Source organism: Marmota flaviventris, chromosome 9 (genome assembly GCF_047511675.1).
Source record: "Marmota flaviventris isolate mMarFla1 chromosome 9, mMarFla1.hap1, whole genome shotgun sequence".
NCBI classification, from domain to species: domain Eukaryota; kingdom Metazoa; phylum Chordata; class Mammalia; order Rodentia; family Sciuridae; genus Marmota; species Marmota flaviventris.
In genome coordinates this window covers 17,024,491-17,044,031 of record NC_092506.1, presented here as the reverse complement: position 1 = coordinate 17,044,031, position 19,541 = coordinate 17,024,491, and the positions used below count along the sequence as shown (strand labels likewise).

At 37.3% G+C, this 19,541-nt stretch overlaps 1 pseudogene; it reads left to right on the top strand.

Annotated features, from left to right (window-relative positions):
- The first annotated feature begins 7,623 nt into the window (after nucleotides 1-7,623).
- LOC114093576 (olfactory receptor 1165-like) lies at nucleotides 7,624-8,585 on the top strand (annotated as a pseudogene).
- The last annotated feature ends 10,956 nt before the right edge of the window (nucleotides 8,586-19,541 follow it).

The window sequence follows — 19,541 nt, the reverse complement described above, 5'->3', positions numbered from 1 at the left end:
CATTCTTAGGCCGCACTGTAAAAAAGGGACAGTTTCTGAGTTTATCCGTTTGTGTTCTGAGATAGACTCTACCCATTTGCAGACAGTAGTCCTAGCTGCGGCACTAAAGGAAACATTAAAGCCGCAAGAATTAGTACGAAAGCCCCGCGGGAGATGCTATGTTTGCGGGAAAAATAACCATTTTGCGCGCGAATGTCGCATGTGCAATTTTAAGTTCAGGGCTCCATCTACTGGTGATAATAGATATTGTAGGACTCAATCCCACGTGGTGGATCAGGATGGCGCGGATCAGCCGGCCTTCTCGCCTCATTTCCTCCTAGAGGGAGGACAAAAAACTTTCGGTCGGCCCCTCCCTGGGCCGAGCAACAATACAGGGAATTTGAGGAGAGGTCGCATAGTGTGATGTCACTGGCACCGACCAGGACGGCCTGCGATTTTTACCGGAACATAGATCGCAGACAGTTTTCTTAGGACCCTCAACAACAGTTGAATTGAATCCTGAATCAGGGCCAAAACAAATCCCTACTGGGATTTTCGGGCCGCTTCCTGATAATACTATAGGTTTAATTTTGGGACGTAATAATTTAAAGGGAGCCATTGAGGTGATACCTGGTGTGATAGATTCAAATTTTAAAGGACAATTAAATGTTACTCTAAGGTCCAATTATGCCCTAAGGCTCACTCCAAAGGATACATTTGCCCAATTAATTTTATTGCCCTGTGATTCGGAGAGACACCTACCAGTAAATTCAGTTTTTAAACAGCCTGACAGAGTGTACTGGTCGCAGTTAGTGCGACAAGAGTGCCCTTTATTAGAACTTAAAATTAATAATAAAAGGTTCCTAGGGATCCTAGACACAGGAGCTGACATCTCGGTCTTTTCTAGTAGAATCTGGCCTAGGAATTGGCCCTTACATGTAGCACCAGCTAACCTAGAGGGAATAGGACAGATTTCACAGCCCGCTCAAAGTGCCAACTCTCTCCGTTGGGAAGATTCTGATGGGAACAGTGGAGTCTTTAAGCCTTATGTGTTAGAGTCTTTACCAGCTAACCTATGGGGAAGGGATATTTTAGCCAAAATGGGATTGTTATTAGTTACTCCAAATTCTATAAGGTCAGTTGAGGAAGTTAATCAGAGGTATTTTCCTGGAGATGATAAGGAGACCCTTCAGGAAGAGTATCTGTTTACAAACCAGTCTCCACGACAAAGATTAGTAAATGCTCCAAGCCAAAATTTTTACTAGGGGCCCTGAGTACTTCCCTGATCCCTAAGACAGCTGAAAAAATCACCTGGCTCACAGAGGAGCCTATATGGATTTCTCAGTGGCCCATCTCAGGGGAAAAACTTAAAATAATTCATAGGTTAGTTGAGGAACAACTTCAGGCTGGTCATATAGAACTAACACTTAGTCCTTGGAACACACCTATTTTTTGTTATTAAGAAAAAGTCAGGAAATTGGAGATTGCTACAGGATTTAAGGGCGATAAATCATGCAATTCGACCTATGGGATCATTACAGCCAGGACTTCTCTCCCCCACTGCCAACCCTTTAGACTATAGCTTGATGGTAATAGATTTAAAAGACTGTTTTTTTCTCTATAAGGTTACATCCTGGAGATTGTGAAAGATTTGCTTTCACTGTCCCAGCAATTAATTTTAAGGAACCTGTCAAAAGATATTGCTGGAAAGTACTCCCCCAGGGAATGCGTAATAGTACTACCCTGTGCCAAAAATATGTCGACCAGGCGATAGATCCCATAAGAAATAGCTTTCCTGATGCGTATATTATTCATTTTATGGATGATATATTATTGGCTCATACTAATCCAGAGGTACTTTCAGAAATTTTTACTCAGTTAGAGGCTTCCTTACAGCAATGGGTTTATGCATTGCTCCTCAAAAAATTCAAAAGGTGCCTCCTTTTCAATATTTAGATCAGATAATTCAAGGACATACAATCCGTCCTCAAAATCTTCAGATAAGAGTTAAGGAGTTACATACCCTTAATGATTTTCAAAAGCTATTAGGAGATATTAATTGGTTGAGGCCATCCTTAAAACTAACTACTTCTGAGTTAAGTCCTTTATTTAAGATATTACAAGGGAATCTTTCTCCAACCTCTCCATGTCAGCTAACCTTAGAAGCTAAAATAGCTTTAAAAAAGGTTGAAAATGCAATTAAAAATGCACAGCTTACTAGAGTTGATCCTAAAGAAATAGTGTATTTATTAATATTTCCAACTGAGCGTACCCCAACAGGAGCCATATGGCAAAGATTAGGAGTTGTTGAGTGGATTTATTTATCCCACTCCCCTCAAAAAACATTAATTCCTTTTCATGATTCCATAGCTCAATTAGTAATTAAGGGCAGAACTAGGATTTTAGAATTAATTGGATCTGAGCCTAATATCATAATTATTCCATTTTCTGTTCAACAGACTAATTGGCTTTTTCAAACTTCTAGCTTATGGCAGATAGCCTTTGCTTATTTTCATGGCCATATAGATAGCCATTACCCTCGTGATAAGATTATACAATTTGCATCATTAATTTCACTTATTTTTCCAAATATTGTACGTGCACGTCCTGTAGATGAAGCTTTATCGGTGTTCACTGATGGTTCAAGCTCAGGTAAAGCAGGTTTTTATAGTCATGTTCACACAGAGGTAATGTAAAGTTCTTATACTTCTGCCCAAAGAGCAGAGTTCAAGCTCTGATTTGTGCCTTAAATTACTTTTCAAATGAGCCTATTAATATTTATTCTGACAGCTTATATGCAGTCAGAGTTACCAAAAATATTGAAACTTCAGTTATTGGGTATACTTCATCACAAGAGTTATTTGAATTATTTCATAATTTACAGAAGGCAGTGCTAATGTGAAAGTACCCACGTTTCATAGAACACATAGGAGCTCATACTAATCTTCCAGGACCCTTAGTTTCAGGTAATGACAGAATTGATAAATTAGTAACTTTTTGTCAACAGATGTCTTCATATGACTGTGCACAAGCTTCCCATTCCTTACATCATCAAAATGCTTCTAGCTTATGTAAAAAATTTTATATTACCAGAGAACAAGCTCGTCAAATTGTAAGCTAATGCCCTAAGTGTGTTATTCACACTCCATCTCTGCCATCAGGGGTAAATCCCTGTGGATTAAAACCAAATCAAATATGGCAAATGGATGTAACTCATATTCCTCAATTTGGTAAGCAATGTTATGTGCATGTCATAGTGAACACTTATTTCAGATTTATTTTTGCCACAGCACATACTAAGGAAAATACTAAACATGTAATTTCTCATTGCCTAGCAGATTTTTTTGTGTTAGGGTTCCCTATTCAGATTAAAACAGATAATGCTCCAGCTTACATAAGCTCTTCTTTTCAACAATTTTGCCAAGAGTTTCAAATTATTCATAAAACAGGAATTCCTTATAACCCCCAAGGTCAATCCACTGTGGAACGAGCTCATTTATCTATTAAGCTTCAATTACAAAAATTAAATGGGGGGAATAGGGTTATGACTCCCCAAAATAGCCTCAATTATGCTTTGTTTGTTTTAAATTTTTTAAACTGTGACACAGAAGGTCACACTGCTGCTGAGAGGCAAATGTCTCCCTCAGTAACAGGCCCTTTAGGCAGAGTTGTGTGGAAAGATTTACAGACTAGTCAATGGAAAGGCCCAGACCCAGTGCTTATGTGTGGCAGAGGTCATGCTTGTATGTTTCCAGAAGGTGCTTTTCGTCCTATTTGGGTTCCTGAACGCGCTATCAGACATGGAAGAAATAGAACCCAGATTCAAGTGACTAAAGATCGATCCAGAGGAGCCCCTATCCAAAAGGAAGAGATATCGGAAAAAGATGAAGAAAAACCAGATTGACCCAGCCAAAAAGCTGATTTCATTGGAAGATGTGAAGAAGCTAACAACACAGGCTTCCCGAATACTTCGACTCCTAGGAAAGAACAGTACCCCAGTGATGATGGTAGCAACAGTAATTGCCCTGCTGGGCTGTCAGGTAAAGGGGAATCAGATAGACACTTACTGTACATATTTCCCAGATCCACCCCTGGTACACCCAGCTGTGTGGACTGAAGAATCTATTCCAGTATTTACTAATGACTCATTAATGATGGGAGGATTTACAGATACTCATATTACTCCCAATCATGTGACTAGATTTAATTATTCTGGCTACAGTGCCCAATTACCTTTGTGTTGGTCCCACGATAAACATTCTGGCTGTCTGAAAGTATCATTCGAGGAAAAGACAGCGATTGGTAGACCTAGACTGACAAATAATTCTATTTATGGAGACTTTAAACCTTATACTAGATCAATAATTAAGATGGGACTTTCCCATAACAAGCCTGTCATTTCTACAAAACCTCCACGGATACCCCACTGTCCAAATAGTTCTACAATTGAGATTGGCACCTTTCCTAGATAGATGGATTGTATAAATAATTTTCCTGTACAACACAAGGTGTCTAAAGATAGTGGGTATATTTTAGACTCATCTCCAAAAATTGATAAGAGACGATTACAAAACAATTCTGCTATGACACCTGCAGGATTTGTTAGTAATGTTTTGACTTATAGTGAAGGTGGTATTCAAAAGGATGTTTGGCGCTTAATTGCTGCCTCAGAATTCTTACATTTTACAGACAAGCCTTTACAAAAATTTGTTGGCAAGAACTGTAAGGAGGGATCTTGCTATGGCTTATGAGCCTGTGTCCAATCTCCTATGTTTTAATTATTGGAAATGTAAAAGTTAAATGGATAGATGACAGATATATTGTTACTTGTAACAAATGTAACCTAACCAATTGTATTATTAGGTATAATGGAGGAAAAGGAGTGCTGATACTTCATCAGCCCTCTTTTGTTTTATTACCTGCTAAAATTTCAGAGCCATGGTATGCTGATACTGGTTTACAAGTCTTGCAGCAAATTCATGCCCAGCTAGCAAGACCCAAATGTGCTATTGGAATTATAATTGTTGGTGTTTTGGCGCTAGTCTCTTTTATTGCCTCCACTGTCTCTGTGTCTCTGACATTGTCTCAAAATATTCAGCATGCAAAATTTCTTGATAATTTAGCTCAAAATACTTCCAAGGCTCTGCGTAATCAAGTAAATATTGACGAGAGGATTGAAACTAAATTAAACGCCTTAGAGGCAACTGTTATAGACATAGGTAATGAACTTTCAGCTTTAAAATTTAAAGAAAGGCTTAAATGCCATGCAAATTATAAATATGTGTGTGTTACAGCTGCCAAGTACAATGCTTCTCTCTGGGATTGGGAGAAGGTTAAAAACCATTTGTTAGATATTTGGCAAAATAGTAATAATAGCTTGGATATTCTGGAACTTCATCACCATATCCAAGACATTCAAAATAATAGAGCTGATTTTTTGGATCCTTCTTCTTTGGCTAACCAAATATTGAAGGAGTTGAATGGATTCAACCCTGGAAATATTCTTAAACACTCGGCCTGGTACATTATTGGATTATTCTCTTTGCTGTTAATTCTCTTTTGTGTTGTAATTATAGGATGGTGAGTCTTCGGAACAAGAATACAGAAACTCCAAAGAGTGAACCGCTGCCTCATTTTTAAGAAAAGAAAGGGTGAATATGTGGGGAGCCATTCTCACACGTGATTGGGCAACTCCAGGTTTGGGTGTGAGGCACTCTGGCTAAACTGTGTCGGCGCTTTCCTGACCCTCTCCTGGTGCGAGAGCCTGTCCACGTGGGGGTGTGACTTGACCACTGACCCTGGGGCCAATCACTGACCCTGACCTTGGAGTGCTGCCCTCCTCAAACTTCATTGGATGGAATTCTCCCCTGAATTTCTTGTTCCCCAATAAAAGGCCACTCCCTGGCGTGCTCTCTCTCCTGCTAGCCCCGAGTAACCCCTGCTGCCCTACCAGGTGGTTCGAGGTGTGAGTCAGAGGGAGAGCCATCTCAGACCTGGTCATATAAAAAGGTAACTGAGTCTGTGTGTTTATTTTGATCTCACTAGCTAACTTTTATGCCAAGAACCTCTTTAATGAAACCAGTGCGCTGGTCGCATGGTGGAAGTACATGGGCACTGGAATTCAAAAAACAATGTGAATATGAAAACAAAAAGAATTTAGAAAGTAAATGTCTAGGGCTAGTTTTTCAAGATCCTAAGGGCATAAATATGGGGTTTGTGGTTCACCAGTAACCCTATGTGTGACTGTTTGCAGAGGTCATCAGCTCACCTAAGTCTGCCATTGCACCATGTCAAGTCTGCAAGGTACAGCAGTGCTCTGGGATTTGACTATAGTGGTAGGTTTCACAGATCCTGTCACTTGAAGCACATTAGCAAAAAATTTTGTCCCGGTTCTCAGATGTGTTAACATCACAGTTTTTTGATCTCTCTATTCAATTGGACATTGTGTGGATTAAAAAATTGGATATTTTTATTATTTGGTGTTACATATGCTTTTAGTTCTCTTTGGTCAGCACTCCTAAAATGACCTCATGAAGCAAGGATTTTGGATACTTGGAATTAAAAATTACTATTTTTATTACTCTATTTAACTGCTGATAATGGGTTGTTTCTTTGTAATTCATATAAAATGTTCTAGACAATGCACAGATGGAAGATAATCCATGTGAAACTTTTAAGAAAATTTCCAAAATACACACTCAGCACATCAGTGTAAATATTTAGCATTGTCAACCTTCTAAATGACTATACAGTTTTGTATATAACTGCAAGACTCTATTTATCAGTAGAAGGGTTGATGATATACTTAAAAGTTCTCTTCAGTAGATGCTTCATGATAAATTGAAAATAGGGTTTGCTAGGTCAAGGCACACCTGCAATCCCAGATACTTGGGAAGCGGAGGAAGGATAATTGCACTTCTAGGACAGTTAGAGGAGCTAGGCCAAAATCTAAGGAAATTAGTGAGACCCCGTCCCCAAAAACAACTGGAGATGCAGTTCAGTGGTATTACATGCAAGGACTCTGTAAACAAACAACTAAAAAAACAAATTAAAAAAAATGAAAAGAAATAGAAAAAAGGAAGGACACAAAAAAGAAAAAGATAATAGAATATGTCTTGAACATGGAATAATTAATTATGTTGATAAAGACCTATAAAAGTTTGATAAGGCATAATCTGTCCCTCAAATTTTTATTCTTTTCTTTTTATTTGCATTTAGAAATATTTTCTATTCCCCAGGATTCTGTGATGTGATCATGTAAAATATATGATTAGCTCAATGATTTTCTGACATTTCTACATGTATCCGTGCTTGTCATAAAATAGTTTCACATGAAGCCTTCCAAGCATCAGATACACTTATACACATTTATATACATAAAATAATGATGATCACTACAACATTTTTATTCAGATAAAAAAAGTACAGTCCTAAAGAAAACAGTAACTTCCTCTTTATCAAGGACCAGGTAATGGGTCAAGTAAGAATGCAAAGGTAAGCAGAGGACTCACCACAGAAAAACTGACAGCTCTCTTCCTCACTGAGCCACACTGAACATCACCTAAGTCTCTGCCATTACACCATGTCAAGTTCTGCTGCTCCAATTTTATTTCTTTCCTCATGTTTTTTCTTTAAAGAAGAATCATGGTACATGAAGTCAGAAACCAGAGCACTGTAATTAAATTCATCCTGGTGGGGTTCTCAGAATTCCCACAGCTCCAGGCTCCTATCTTCCTGCTATTCCTCACCATCTACACAGTCACTGTGGTGGGGAACGTGGGCATAATCATAGTGAGAAGGATCAATCCCAAGCTTCATACACCCATGTACTTTTTTCCTCAGCCACCTATCATTTCTAGATGTTTGCTACTCCAGTATGATTATACCCAAGTTGTTAGAAATCTTGGTTGTGGAAGATAGAAGTATCTCCTTCAGTGGATGTTTGACACAGCTTTTCTTTGGCTGTTCTTGTGTGCTTACAGAAATGTTCATGTTGGCAGTGATGGCCTACGACCGGTTTGTGACTGTATGTAACCCCCTTCTCTACACAGTTGCTATGTCTCGTAAGCTCTGTGCCCTCCTGGTGGGTGGATCTTACATGTGGGGTGTCCTCTGCTCATTGATACTCACATATTCTCTGGCAGTAATGTCCTACTTGTGGGTCTAACGTCATGAATCATTTTGCCTGTGAGTACTCTGTCATCGTCTCTTTGTCCTGCTCTGACACTACTTTCAGTCAGATGGCCTGTTTCATCATTTCTGTATTCAGTGAAATGTGTAGCATCCTGATCACCCTTGCCTCCTATGTCTTCATCATCGCCACTGTCAGCAGGATGCCTTCTAAGGGTGGCCTCCGCAAAGCCTTCTTCACCTGTGCCTCTCACCTGATGGCCCTCACCATCTTCCATGGGGTCATCCTCCTTCTCTACTGTGTGCCCCATGACAAAAACTCCTGGCTCTTGGTCAAAGTGGAGACTGCACTTTACTCAGTCATGATCCCCATGCTGAATCCCCTCATCTACAGCCTCAGGAACAAAGATGTTAAAGAGACAGTCAGGAGGCTGATCAACTCCAAACTGCATTCTCTCCAAATAAAATTCAGATAAATATGTTTTGTATATCTTAGCCATACTTAATTTAATAAAATATTCTTGATGGAACTTGTTTGAACCATATATTTGATTATGTGTGATTATGCAAATACTCATGTTTTTAGTGATGACCTATGACCTTCCAACCATTATTGAATATGAAATACTCTTGCATCCATCCAATATTGAATACAATATGCTCTTAAATGTTTAGGGCACTTTATAAATTTCTGTTTCATTGCATATATGCTGCTTTTGTAGATTTCTCCTGAAGAATTTCAGAAGGTAATATGCTTCTAAACTTCCCCACTGAACACCACAGAAGTCAGAATGAGGAGATAGTAGTCCATATTTAGAATTCATTTCTTGTGCTACAACCTGAATTTACCTTGTGGTTAATATTTGAGTGGTTCAAATACAAATGAAAGGTGCCTTTATCAGATTCATACTCAAATGTTTAGAACTCACTGTGTTGACCCACCAGTTTTATAAAGCATCACTTTTTGTTTCACCTTAATAGATTAAGTACAATGAGAACCCTTGGTTATATTATGAGAACTATTGACTGACTTCTGCAAATAGGTATTAAAAATAAGAGCTACTACTTTTATGCATCCCTTGTTGTCTGAGTTCCAGTGTAATATATTGGAGTTCAATGAAATGCATTGAGATAATGCTGAGTGCAATAAAAATTTATACTTACCTCTAACAATACTTGTACCCTGTTTTTTGGGAAATGACATGATTGTTTTGAAATTGTACCTTTGATCATAAATTCTAACAATAAACTCATCTCTTCTGTATGTATTTTATCATTAAATTTCCTTATGTACCCACTCAGTTGCTTAAACAAAGGAGTCAATATTACTTGGGTTCCCTCTTTTTTCCAAAAACCATAGGATGAAAGTCACTAAAAAAGCATACGCACAGTGCACAGTTCACTTAGAAATGTATTAAGGAACATTTGATTCAACAGTCAGGATTTCCTGGTCTTTGTACCCTTAGTGTATAGAATATGCAATCTTAAGTGTATCTTGTAGTTTCCATGAAACTTGAGATCACATACCTGAAATACAAGAAAAAAAATTATAAGGGTAACAAATAAAGAAGCCATGACCAGTGATTTAAGCAAAGCCAAATGGTGTATTAATTTGGAGGTAATGTTTAGTTTTATAGTCAATAACCTAAATATATTTGTGGAAACACTAATAATAGAGTGCACAATTAAATTTCAAAAATATATATAATCCAACATGTATTTATTCTAGGAATATAAGGTTGCCATTACATTTAAATTCATTAATGACCTATTACATTGGCATAATAAGGGGACCTCACAGATTTATTTCAATCTGCATAATAAATATGTTTGATCAATTTTTACAGATAAACAGAACCAGCAATGTTTACATGTAAACCTATATCTTTTGTACTATCAGAATCTGTGTATATGAGGAACTTAAAAGATCAGTTCATGTCCTCATTAAACTTGACAGATAACAAGATCTACAGCCGAAGGAAGCCGTGAAAGCTAATGCTCAAGCACCAGTGGGTGTTGAAAGGCCCGGGACACAGATCCAACTCAAGTTTCAGAAGGTCTGAGATCCAGGAGAAGCCAGTTTCTAAGTTTGAGTCTGTAGAACAGAAAAATCCAGTGTCCTTGTCCTAAGACATCAAGTCAGAAGAGAACTGATTACTCAGAAGAGGAGTAGCTATTTTAGTAAAACCTAGGCATTTAACTGAGGATCTGCTTTATTCAGATTACTTATTAAAGTGTTAATCTCATTTAAAAATATCCTCACAGGAAATACCAATAATAATGTTGGGCATAGCAATGGCATAGTCAATCGATAAGCAAAATTAACCTACACTTGCTCATGGGAAAACAAAATAAAACATACTTCAACTTAATCAGGAATAGAAGAAAAAATTACTGAACTGTTACCACAAAGTACAAAAGAAATGAAAATGGAAAGCATGATGAGGATAATTATAATAATAATGACGGTGAGATGTTTACATTGTATTCAAATTGAACAGAATATGATTTATTTTATAAGAATAAACATAATTATTTTTTTCCAATATATAAATATAGTACAAGTTTGTAAGGTCCAATATATAAATATAGTACAAGTTTGTAAGGTCTACGTTAAATCCTCTTAAAACATTTTTGAAAATTATGTTTAGAGTACTTGGCCCTTTTTGGATATTGGGTATATTCAATATTATTATAAATAGTATTTTCTTAAGTATGTCATTTATCTTGTTATTATGAAAAAGTGCAATTTTGTTTTATTTTGAATTTAAGAACATTGCAAAATTTTATCTATTTTTCCTCTTTTTCATTTTATTTCAAAATTATTTGTATTTTTGTCTGTAAAATATCATATACCTTGAGGAAAAAACAAATATTATTTTACTCTTCTCTCTCATCTTAACATTTATACATATATTTCTACAAGTATTCAGAACTATACTGTTTTTACTTCAATGACTGACAAAATTAAAACTAAGAATACTATCTTGTTATTGTAAAAAATCATGCTTTTTATTGGTTATTTTTGGTTATATATGGCCCCAGAATCCATTTTGTTATAATTGTAAAATCATGGAATATATCTTATTCTAGTTAGAGTTCCATTCTTATGGATATACGTGCTGCTGGGATTCACTGTATTGTTTTCATATATGTACCTGGGAAAACTATTTTAGATTCCTTTCACTATTTTCCTTTTCTTATTCCCCCTCTAGTCTCTCCATTCCCCTTTATCTAATCTATTGCACTCCTGTTCTTCCCCTCATTTACTTCCATGCCCATTATTGTGGGTTACCTTCCACCTATCAGAGGAAACAATTGATTTTTAGTTTTTTGGGACTGGCTTACTTCACTTAGCATAATAGTCTCCACATCTATCAATTTGATGGCAAATATCATAAAGTCATTCTTGTTTATCACTGAGTAAGATTTGTGTATATCTACCAATTTTCTTTATCTGTTCATCTCTTGAAGGACACATAGGTTTGCTCCATAAGTTAGCTACTATAAAATGACTGCTATAAACATAAATGTGACATGATGTTTTTAAATCCTTTGGGTGCCTATCAAGGAGGGGGATAACTGGGTCAAGTGGTGATTTCATTCCTAGTTTTTTGAGGCACCTCCATACTGCTTTCCAGAGTGATTGCACCAATTTGCACTCATCCCAGCAATGTATGAGTGTAGTCTTATCCTCACATCCTCACCAATATTCATTGCCACTTGTATTCTTGATATTGCAATTTTGCCTGCAGTGGAATGAAATCTCAGCATAGTTTTAATTTGCATTTCTCTAATTCCTAGAGATGTTGAACACTTTTTCACATATTTGTTGACCATTTGCATTTCTTCTTCTGTGAAGTGCCTCTTCAGTTTCTTTGCCCATTTATTAATGACATTGTTTGGTATTGGTCTAGAGTTAGGTTTTTTGAATTAATTATATATCCTGAAAATTAATGCTCTATTTGAGGGGTATGTAACAAAGATTGTCTCCCCTTCTGTTATGCTCTCTCTTCATATTCTTGAGTGTTTGCTTTGATGTGAAGAAAATTCTGAGTTTGATGCTATCCCATTTATTGTTTATTGAATTTTTTTTTTTTTAATTTTGGCGGTGTTATTAAGGAAGTCAGTTTCTGTTTCAATATACTGAAGTATTGGGTATTTCTGCTCTAATATCTAAATATTTGATCCACTCTGAGCTGAGATTTGTGCAAGGTGAGGGATAGGGGTATAATTTCATTCCACTACATATGGATTTATAGTTTTCCTTGTACCATTTGTTAAAGAGGTTATCTTTTTTCTATAGTATGTTATTGGCTTCTATCTAGTATGAGTCAGCAGTTTTTGTGTTTTAATCTCTTTGTCTTCTATTCTGTTCCATTTGTTTTCTTCCCTGTTTTGGTTCCAATACATGCTGCTGATTTTATTCCCATAGCTCTATATTATAATATTAGGTCTGTTTGCAATGCCTTCTGCTTTGTTTCATTTATTTATTTATTTATTTATTTATTTATTTTTACTAAAGATTGCTTTGGCTATTCTGCACCTCTTGTTTTTCCAGATAAATTTAATGGGTGATTTTTCCACTTCCATAAAGAACATAATTGAAATTTTGATGGGAATTGCATTAATTATGTAACATGGTTTTGGTTATATGTCCATATAGACAATATTTGTTCTGCCTATCCAAGAATATGGGAGGTCTTTCTATCTTCTTAGGTCTCCTCAATTTCTTTCTTTTGTGTTCTGTAATTTTCACTGTACAAGCCTTTCACCTCATTTGTTAGATTCATTCCCTCTTTTCTCTTCTTTTCTTTCTTTCTTTTTTTAAGGCTATGGTAAACAGGATGCCTTCCTGATTTCTCTTTTAGCTGATTTGTCATGGAGTATAGGAACACAATTGAAAATAATGCCTTAAAATCTAATGAGACTATGTATGAGATGATAAAACTGTTAGTATCTGGTACACAGATTCCTTAAACAAAACCTGAATGCTATTTTGAAAAGAATATGTACCTTTTGGCAACTTAATAATATTAAGAATGAATAGTTTTTAAAAGGTAGAACTAATTGCACAATTGCTCCTAGGCACACATGGCTTTGGGCTTCCATCATTTTTTTTAGTTTAGTTTGTTAGCCATAGTAAGATATAAGAATAATAGAAAAGGAAAATGAAAGGATTTGATTCTCAGTATTTTGTTTTAAAGTGATTATTTGTTTTGATTTAGAAGTATTTTTAGTGACTAACCTCTGCTGTGATTTGCACTCATATACCAGACCAAATGTGTTGATGTGGGTCATGCAGTCAAAGTGCTTCCAAGCAAATATTTATACTTGAATTTATATTTATTTTATTTATAATTATACTTGATAGCTACCCCCAATTAAAAACAGCTGACACTTGTAAAGATGAAAATAAAATGCTGGTCTCTTCAAGCTCCTCATCCTGGAATGCAGCCGAGCTTGAACTCTATTTCTCCACTTTGGCCTTAACCCCTCTCACACAAGGTTACTGCATTTTTGAGTCAGGAGCCACTCAGAGATCTGGCCTAAATTCAGCTGTAGGCCAACTAGGTTCCTGGTACTATCAGGGTCACATACCATGAGACAGACTCTGATATATAGATGTGTATGCTCAAAAATTGTTGGAGAGTACCTTCAAGATCAACACTTGATACAAAGTAAAGGAAGGAAGATTGAACAGAGGAGAAGCTGAACTACAATTATGACATGCTGTGAAACAGAAGCTGTTGGGCATAACTTTAAAAAAGCATTATGTTGAGAAGCAAGATGCCGCAGATATAGTGCATCACACCCCATGTACCGTGCCCCTGAGCAGGTGAATAACGAGTTAGAACAACAAAAAACTACCTTGTTAGCAACTTACAGCAAAATGGGGGTGCACCGAAACCTAGAGGAAGGATTTCCAGCACCGAGGTCCAGTAATTGAGTCTCAAACACGAGCCAACTGTGCGATCGGAGATCCAGGCTGACTGATCCACGTGGCCCAGCCCGTGGCTGCACACAGCGGGGCGCTGCCCAGAAGCGATTAGCAAGCAGGGAGAAGCGTGGCTGCAGATTCTGTGGAATCCTGCCGGCTGAACCCTCACTGAGACCTGGGCTGAGTTCGGGATTTCAGACAGGGAAGGAGGCGGTACAGTTCTATCCCCAACAACAGAAACTCCACTGAGGAAACCAGCGGCCACCATCTTGGAGAGCTGAAGTAACCACTGCCACTCTCCAACAGATTGCAACAATAAAACAGGTGTGTGTTACTCAGCTCATCTCCCATACAGCAGGGAATTCGCATAAAATCTCTCCTAGGCTTTCCGGGTGAGGGATTATCAGAGCGAGCCTGCATAAAGAGGCAGGGAAAACTAGAGACACCTGACCTCCAACTCCCCCTCCCATCAGCAGCAAAAAGGAAACCTGTCTCGCCAGCGCTCGGGGAGGGGCAAATGAAAAAAATCAAAACAATAGAGAACCAAGGTTTCCAATAGCCACCCTCCACACCCAACAAATGGCAGGCCCAGAGTACAGTTTGAACTGCTGAGAGGCATCACTCAGGGGAAATCTGGTCTAGCAGGAGAAATCAGGACTAGCAGGAGAAACCAGGGGACTAGAGGTCAGGCCCTCGCGACTGGGCGGCTGAAGACCCCACGCCCGCCAGCGACAGCCCACCCGCTGCCCGCCCGCCAGCAACTGGGCAGCTGGAATCCGCCCGCCAACGACAGCCGGCACATTGCCTGTGCGACTGGGTGGCTGAAGACCGCACGCCTGCCGGCAACCAATCACCCGCCTGCTGCCTTCGTGACTGGGCGGCTGGAGACCGCCTGCCCACTGGCGACCAGGAGCTGAAACCAACCAGAGACAGTCCAGTCCCACCCCCACATTCAGACACCCCGGCAAGGAGCCTGGGGCCTGCCATAGCAGAGAGGTGACATCACTGGAGCTCGGCGGTCGGAATTCCTTCCCAGTGGAATCCACTTTAGCAGGCATAGTCTACCAACACAAAGGAGAGACAACAGAGATATACAAAACCAAAACAAATCTATAGAAGAGAGCAGAAACACAGCAATCAAATAGAGCTGGAAAGTAACGTGAACATCATGAAAAAACAAGGGAAAAAAGGAGTACAAACAATGCAGGACAACTCAAATCTACAGGAGGACCTAGAAGCATCAGAAACATGGATAGGGAAAGAACTCAAGGCATACCTAACTCAGATGGAAAGGAATATTAGAGAAGACATGAGACAGCAAGTCCAAGCAATAAAAGTATATTTTGAAAATGAATTAAACAGACAAATTCAAATGGCAAAGAACGAGCTTTACCAGGAGATAGAGATCTTAAAAAAAATCAAACAGTAATCCTAGAAATGCAGGAAACTATAAACCAAATTAAAAACTCAAACGAGAATATTACAAATAGGCTAGATCAAGTAGAAGTCAGAACATCAGATAATGAAGACAAAGTTTATCAACTTGAAAAGAATATAGTCAACACAGAAAATATGCGTAAATCCCATGAGCAATCTATTCAAGAGATATGGGATGTCCTAAAAAAAACACATTTGAGAGTCATTGGGATAGAAGAAGGCATAGAGATTCAAACCAAAGGAATGGACAACCTCTTAAATGAAATAATTCTAGAAAACTTCCCAGAGATGAAAGATGGAATGGATTGCCAAATTCTGGAAGCCTACAGGACCCCAAACATTCAAAACCGTAATAGGCCAACTCCAAGACATATAATTATGAAGATAGCCAACATACAGAACAAGGAGAGAATATTAAAAGCTACGAGAGAAAGGAGGCAGATTACATTCAGGGGTAAACCAATTAGGTTTACGACTGATTTTTCATCACAGACTTTGAAAGCAAGAAGATCCTGGAACAATGTATTTCAAACACTGAAAAATAATGGATTCCAACCAAGAATACTGTATCCAGCAAAATTAAGCTTCAGATTTGACAATGAAATTAAAATCTTTCACAATAAACAAAAGCTAAAAGAATTTGCAGCCAGAAAACCAGCACTGCAAAGCATTTTGAGCAAAATACTTCAAGGAGAGGAATTGAAAAATAGTGCCCAAAACTAACAGCGGGGAGGTATCTCAGTAAAGGGGGAGGAAAATAACCAAAAAGTAAAAACTAGCCAAACTAAAAAAAAAATAAATAAATAAACATGACTGGAAATACAAATCATATTTCAATTGTAACCTTAAATGTTAATGGCCTAAACTCACCAATCAAGAGACATATGCTAGTAACCTGGATTAAAAAAACAAATCCAACAATATGCTGCCTTCAGGAGACTCATATGATAGGAAAAGACATACACAGGCTGAAGGTAAAAGGTTGGGAAAAATCATACCACTCACATGGCCCACGGAAGCAAGCAGGAGTGGCCATACTCATATCGAATAAAATCAACTTCAAACCTAAGTTAATCAAAAGGGATAAAGAAGGACACTATATACTGTTAAAAGGAACCATCCACCAACAAGACATAACAATTATCAATTTGTATGCACCAAACAATGGTGCTGCAACATTCATAAAACAAACTCTCATCAAGTTCAAGAGTCAAATAGACTACAACACAATAATTATGGGTGACTTCAACACACCACTCTTGCCATTAGACAGATCCTCTAGACAAAAGCTGAATAAAGTAACTATAGAACTCAATAGCACAATCAATAACCTAGACTTAGCCAACATATATAGAATATATCAACCATCATCAAGTGGATACATGTCCTTCTCAGCAGCACATGGATCCTACTCAAAGATAGACCATATATTATGCCATAGGGCAACTCTTAGTAAATATAAAGGCGTGGAGATAATACCATGCACCATATCTGATCATAATGTAATGAAACTGGAAATCAATGATAACAGAAGGAAGGAAAAATCCTACATCACATGGAAAATGAACAATATGTTACTGAATGATCAATGGGTTACAGAAGACATAAAGGAGGAGATAAAAAAAAAATTCTTAGAGACAAATGACAATACAGACACAACATACCGGAATCTATGGGACACAATGAAAGCAGTTTTAAGAGGGAAATTCATTTCTTGGAGTTCCTTCCTCAAAAAAAGAAAAAAAACAACAAATAAATGAACTCACACTACACCTCAAAAACCTAGAAAAGGAAGAGCAAAACAACAGCAAATGTAGTAGAAGACAATAAAATAATTAAAATTAGAGCAGAAATCAATGAAATTGAAACAAAAAAAAACCATTGAAAAAATTGAAAAAACTAAAAGTTGGTTCTTTGAAAAAATAAATAAGATCGACAGGCCCTTAGCAATGCTAATGAAGAGAAGAAGAGAGAGAACTCAAATTACTAACATACGGGATGAAAAAGGCAATATCACAACAGACACTACAGAAATACAGAATATAATTAGAAAGTATTTTGAAACCCTATATTCCGAAAAAATAGAAGATAGTGAAGATATCGATAAATTTCTTAAGTCATACGATCTTCCCAGATTGAGTCAGGAAGACACACACAATTTAAACAGACCAATAACAAAGGAAGAAATAGAAGAAGCCATCAAAAGACTACCAACCAAAAAAAGCCCTGGACCGGATGGGTATACAGTGGAGTTTTACAAAACCTTCAAAGAAGAACTAATACCAATACTTTTCAAGCTATTTCAAGAAATATAAAAAGAAGGAGCTCTTCCAAATTCATTCTATGAGGCCAACATCACCCTGATCCTGAAACCAGACAAAGACACCTCAAAGAAAGAAAACTACAGACCAATATCTCTAATGAACTTGGATGCAAAAATTCTCAATAAAATCCTGGCGAATCGAATACAAAAGCATATCAAAAAAGTTGTGCACCATGATCAAGTAGGATTCATCCCTGGGATGCAAGGCTGGTTCAATATACGGAAATCAATAAATGTTATTCACCACATCAATAGACTTAAAAATAAGAACCATATGATCATCTCGATAGATGCAGAAAAAGCATTCGACAAAGTACAGCATCCCTTTATGTTCAAAACACTAGAAAAACTAGGGATAACAGGAACTTACCTCAACATTGTAAAAGCTATATATGCTAAACCTCAGGCTAGCATCATCCTAAATGGAGAAAAACTGAAGGCATTCCCTCTAAAATCTGGAACAAGACAGGGATGCCCTCTATCACCACTTCTATTCAATTTAGTTCCTGAAATACTAGCCAGAGCAATTAGACAGACAAAAGAAATTAAAGGCATAAAAATAGGAAAAGAAGAACTTAAATTATCGCTATTTGCGGATGACATGATAATATATTTAACAGACCCAAAAGGATCTACAAAGAAACTGCTAGAGTTAATAAATGAATTCTGAAGAGTGGCAGGATATAAAATCAACACGCATAAATCAAAGGCATTCCTGTATATCAGCAACAAAACTTCTGAAATGGAAATGAGGAAAACCACTCCATTCACAATATCCTCAAAGAAAATAAGATACTTGGGAATCAACTTAACAAAAGAGGTGAAAGATTTATACAATGAAAACTACAGAACTGTAAAGAGAGAGATAAAAGAAGATCTTAGAAGATGGAAAAATGTACCCTGTTCATGGATACGCAGAACTAACATCATCAAAATGGCGATATTACCCAAAGTTCTCTACAGGTTTAATGCGATGCCAATCAAAATCCTAACGGCATTTCTTGTAGAAATAGATAAAGCAATCATGAAATTCATATGGAAAAACAAAAGACCCAGAATAGCAAAAGCAATTCTAAGCAGGAAGTGTGAATCTGGTGGTATAGCGATACCAGATTTCAAACTGTACTACAAAGCAATAGTAACAAAAACAGTGTGGTACTGGTACCAAAACAGGCAGGTGGACCAATGGTACAGAATAGAGGACACAGAGACCAATCCACAAAATTACAACTTTCTTATATTTGATAAAGAAGCTAAAATCATGCAATGGAGGAAGGATAGCATCTTCAACAAATGGTGGTGGGAAAATTGGAAATCCATATTCAACAAAATGAAACTGAATCCCTTTCTGTCGCCATGCACAAAAGTTAACTCAAAATGGATCAAGGAGCTAGATATCAAATTAGAGACAGTGCGTCTGATAGAAGAAAAAGTTGGCTCTGATCTACATATTGTGGGGTCGGGCTCCAAATTCCTTAATAGGATTCCCATAGCCCAACGGTTAATAACAAGAATAAACAAATGGGACTTACTCAAACTAAAAAGTTTTTTTCTCAGCAAGAGAAACAATAAGAGAGGTAAATAGAGAGCCTATAACCTGGGAACAAATTTTTACCCCTCACACTTCAGATAGAGCCCTAATATCCAGAATATACAAAGAACTTAAAAAAATAAACAATAAGATAACAAATAACTCAATCAACAAATGGGCCAAGGACCTGAACAGACACT